This window comes from Limulus polyphemus, unplaced genomic scaffold (assembly GCF_000517525.1).
Source record: "Limulus polyphemus unplaced genomic scaffold, Limulus_polyphemus-2.1.2 Scaffold6012, whole genome shotgun sequence".
Taxonomy (NCBI): Eukaryota; Metazoa; Arthropoda; class Merostomata; order Xiphosura; family Limulidae; genus Limulus; species Limulus polyphemus.
Window position 1 is genome coordinate 32,243 of NW_013671622.1, and position 5,466 is coordinate 37,708.

Consider the following 5,466-nt stretch of genomic DNA (forward strand, 5'->3'; position numbering starts at 1 on the left):
CTATATATATATATATAGCTCTCTTCTTGTTGTCAAAAGTCCACTTAGGCCTACTCAATTACTTTATAATTTCAGTTGACAAGCCGAACTATCTTCTCTATTACTATCGCAATAGTATTCCGTGTGGGATTCACTTACAGTTGTGGCGCGAGTTACCGTAATCGTTTGGTCTTTTTTTTCAAAATATCTTCTGTTCCTTTTGTCAAAGTACACTCAAGCTGATTCATTTACTTTAGAACCAAGCTTTGATGGAATAAATTATTATTCTTATCTCCTTTTCTACTGTTAGTCTTACTCTAACATATTAAACGTTAAGCCTATGTCAGTCGTTAGGCCTATCACTTCTACGATAGCTAACTTCACGCCAAACTTTTCCTTGCCCGTAACTTTACTGTCTGTCTGCTGTTTCCACTTATCTCATAGTATTTATATGTTTATCACTTAATCGTCTGTCTGCCTTCTAGAAATCTCTATATTCTCGACGTCAATGCATTGCACGAGACGTTTGATAGTCTCAGCAACAATGACTTATAAACACAACTTCCTACAATCATCAGCTTTTAACTCTTATTATAACGAAAACTAAACAATAATAAAATATTCACTCATAAAAATAAATTGATCTATAATATTTAAAATAAACATTCTTTTATATCATGAAAAACGCCTTATAGACTAAAAAAGTAGGTGTAGCTTTAAAGTCGATACAGTCTGTTGATTCCACCGTAGATTAGACAGTGTAACAGAAAAAAAAATAGTGAAGACGTAGCGTGCGATCCTGTCCAGATCGATTGAGGATGATAATGGACATAAGCTTGTCTTCCAGCGATTAGTCGAATCATTAAGCTTCTAAACTTCACAGGTTTCGTCCTACAAAGAGAAGTTTCGTTAAGAAAAGCGGCATTTTCTTTGATTAGGTTCTTGGAAAAATTTGTTAAAGACAATGAAAAGGGGTGATACCGTTAGGCTTAATTAGGCGCTTATATAGAGAAAATAAACTCCTCTCTGAGTAAAACAAGATCAAGGTATCATTAAATACAAAACTATGAAATACACGTCGTTAGCAGTAACAAAAGGATTCTAAGCGCTAGAGTGAATGGAATTTTTTAAGGTAATGTGTCACATCGAGGCCCTTGAAGTTCCATTAACTATTTTATTGTGTAACAACAATAATTAAATCAACGTTCTATATGAGACAGTAAATGATTTTATTGTTTAACAATAGTAATTAAATAAACGTTCTACACAAAACAGTAAACCATGTTATTGTGTAACAACAATAATTAAATCAATGTTCTATGTGAGACAGTAAATGATTTTATCGTTTAACAATACTAATTAAATAGTATTGTATAACAACAATAATTAAATCAACGTTCTATGGTTGATTTAATTATTGTTGTTATACAATAAAATAGTTTACTGTTTTGTGTAGAACGTTTATTTAATTAGTATTGTTAAACAATAAAATCATTTACTGTCTCAACACAATAAAATCATTTACTATCTCATATAGAACTATCTATTATTGATAGACTTCACCTTGAGATATATCAAGCTATATAGCTTTGATTTAATTATGTAGAACGTTTATTTAATTACTGTTGCTGTTACTCACTGTTAGTCTTCCTCGTGTAATATTACCAACTAGTGAAGACTGACAATCTATCTATTACTCACTGTTAGTCTTCCTCGTGTAATATTACCAACTAGTGAAGACTGACAATCTAACTATTACTCACTGTTAGTCTTCCTCGTGTAATATTACCAACTAGTGAAGACTGACAATCTATCCATTACTAAATGACAGTCTTCATACTGAGATATTTCTAAACAGCGAATATTGATAAACTATCTATTACTAATTGACGGTTTTCACCACGAGATATTTCCAAACACAGAAAATTAACAATCTATCTTTTACTGACTGACAGTCTATACCATGAGAAATTTCCAAGATGTAGAAACTGGCAAACAGTTAGATTGTCAGTCTTCACTAGTTGGTAATATTACACGAGGAAGACTAACAGTGAGTAATAGTTAGATTGTCAGTCTTCACTAGTTGGTAATATTACACGAGGAAGACTAACAGTGAGTAATAGATAGATTGTCAGTCTTCACTAGCTGGTAATATTACACGAGGAAGACTAACAGTGAGTAATAGTTAGATTGTCAGTCTTCACTAGTTGGAAATATTACACGAGGAAGACTAACAGTGAGTAATAGTTAGGTTGTCAGTCTTCACTAGTTGGTAATATTACACGAGGAAGACTAACAGTGAGTAATAGTTAGATTGTCAGTCTTCACTAGTTGGAAATATTACACGAGGAAGACTAACAGTGAGTAATAGTTAGGTTGTCAGTCTTCACTAGTTGGTAATATTACACGAGGAAGACTAACAGTGAGTAATAGATAGATTTATGGTGTTCTCTGCTATGAAATTTCTCATTGTAAAGACTATTAATATATAATGGAAAGATTGTTAATCTCGACTGCTTGGAAATATCTCATTATGAATATTGTCATTTAGTGAAAATAGATCACCAATCATCTCTGCTTGAAAATAAATAATTTTGAAAACTGTCAGTTTGTAATATATAGATTGCCAGTTTTCACTTCTTGGAAAAACCTCATGGTGAAAACAGTCTGTCAGTAATAAATATATTGTTAGTCTTCTCTGCTTGGAGGTGTCTCACGGTGACGATTCTCCGTCAGTAATAAATATATTGTTAGTATTTTCTTCTTAGAAATTTCTGTTGGTCAAGACGGTAAGTTAGTTATAAATTACCAGTCTTCATTGCTTTTAAATGTTTCACTGTGAAAACTCACAGTTAGTAACACATAGATCGTCAGTCTTTACTTATTGGAAATATCTAATGATGCAGTCTGTCAGTTAGTAATAGAGAGGTTGTTAGTCTTCTCTCCTGGGAAATATCCAAGGTGAACCTGCCAGTTAGTGATATATAGATTGTCGGTCTTCCATGACTGGAAATTGCATATGGTTAAGACTGTTATTTACTAATAGTTGGTAACAGATAGATCGTCAGTATCATCTCCTTTGAAATACCACATGTTGAAGACTGTCAGTTAGTGGTAGATAGATTGTCAGTCTTCAATGCTTTAAAATATCTCATTGAGAAGACTGTCCGTTAGTAATAGATAGAATATCAATATTCACTTCTTGGAAATATCTAATGATGGAGACTATCAGTTAGTAATATTAGGTCGTCAAGAAATTCATGTCGCGTTTTGGATCATTTTCATTAACCACCTCCCAAAGAACGTACATCATGTATAATAGTTAAACGAACCACCTAGACGTCACGTTAGTGTAGCCTATATAACGTGTAAAGTTTAGTATACTCTAATCCCTTATAGTTATGCACACGACGAGACACACATTCGGCATGTGATGCTGTTTGAATAGAAGAAGAGAAACAACGCCTCTGTAGCCACAAAGAATATTAGAGAAGTTTATGGAAATGTTTTGAACATTCGTAAGTGTCAACGATGGTTCAGCAAATTTCGTTCAGGTGAGTTTAGCCTTAAAAAACTGTGATGGCAGGGGCCGATATGTTCGAATTGATATTGATGCTCTGAAAACGCTTGTTGAGTCTAACCCACGGCAACACACTCGTGAAATGGCCCTGAAATTGCATGTCACTCATGAAACAATACGTAAACATCTAAGGAATATGGAAAAACTCCATAAAGAAGGTGTTTAGGGGCCTCAAGAACTCCCCGATGATCTTCGTTTCCAATGTGTGAACGTTGCTTCGTCTCTTCTGACGCGTAATGCGCATGAACCAATTATGGACAGAATTGTCATCGGTGATGAAAAATGGATTTTCTATGCGAATATTAAACGCCGAAAACAATGGCTCAATCCTAGACAAAAACCACTTCCGACCCAAAAACTTGGACTCCATCCGCAGAAAGTGATGTTTTGCATTTGGTGGGACATCAAAGGAGTAATTCATTTCTGACACCTCAATCCACAGTGAACTATCAATGCAGAGATCTATAGTTAGCAACTGGAACGTTTAAATCAAGCCCTTCATCAGAAACGCTCTTCGCTTGTCAATCGGAAAGGTGTTCTTCTCCACGACAATGCACATCCACATGTGGCACGTTTGACGCAACAAAAGATTATGGAGTTGGGTTGGGAAGTTCTCCCGCACCCACCATATCCTCCAGATATGGCACCATCAGGTTACCATCTTTATTGTTCGCTGCAACATCATCTTAATGGAAAAACGTATGCAAATATGGAAGGGGTTAAAGAGAACATCGACATGCTTTTTGCTTCAAAGCCATCTGATTTCTTTTAAAACGATCTAGTATGTAACAAGTCCTGGTATGGAAAGTTTGCAGGTTTCAAAACGATCTAGTATGTAACAAGTCCTGGTATGGAAGGTTTGCAGGTTTTAAAACGATCTAGTATGTAACAAGTCCTGGTATGGAAGGTTTGCAGGTTTCAAAACGATCTAGTATGTAACAAGCCCTGGTATGGAAGGTTTGCAGGTTTTAAAACGATCTAGTATGTAACAAGTCCTGGTATGGAAGGTTTGCAGGTTTTAAAACGACCTAGTATGTAACAAGTCCTGGTATGGAAGGTTTGCAGGTTTTAAAACGATCTAGTATGTAACAAGCCCTGGTATGGAAGGTTTGCAGGTTTTAAAACGATCTAGTATGTAACACGTCCTGGTATGGAAGGTTTGCAGGTTTCAAAACGATTTAGGGAGAGCAAAGCGCAGATAGCTTATCGTGTAGCTTTGTCCTTTAGCAACAAAGAAAAAAAAGTTAAATTTCAACTGGTCCCATTGTGCCCAATAGTTCTTTGTCACAGAGCTTAGACTAGACACCTTCTCCCAAGCAGGGCGAAAAACACTTGCTTTTAGGAAATCAATTAATGACTTCAAATCTTGGTATTTCTCCTGCTATGATTTAATATCTATACCTGGTTCCATTTCACCATCATCAACTCTTTCAGTCACTTTGACTTCAGTTTGATGGCACCTAGTTAGTTCAACCTGTCTTTTAACAATTACCGGAATTTTGCCTTTGTTGTTCCCAAACGTCATTTTATCAAAATCAATTACACACTTCCTTGGTAGTAAGTAGTCCAACCCTAATATGCATTGATCTTCAATGTCAGCCAAGTATACTTTGTGTCTGTCTTTTATGCCCATGAGCTCAATAGTTACCCACACTGGTCCCCACAACCTTGCATAATGTTCTGTCACACCACAGAGCTTCTGTACAGCTTCTGGTACACCTTTGTGATCCAGCACCTTGATACTCACAAGGGTTTGCTGAGATACAGAATCTATGACAAAGTTGCACCTTTGGCCATCCAGCTTCCCTGTCACGTAGACACTGTGTGTGCTTGGCATTTTACACTTAGCTGTTGGGACTTTCACGATGGGATTGGTGGGCATCCCTCAGCACCAACCACTACTGGTT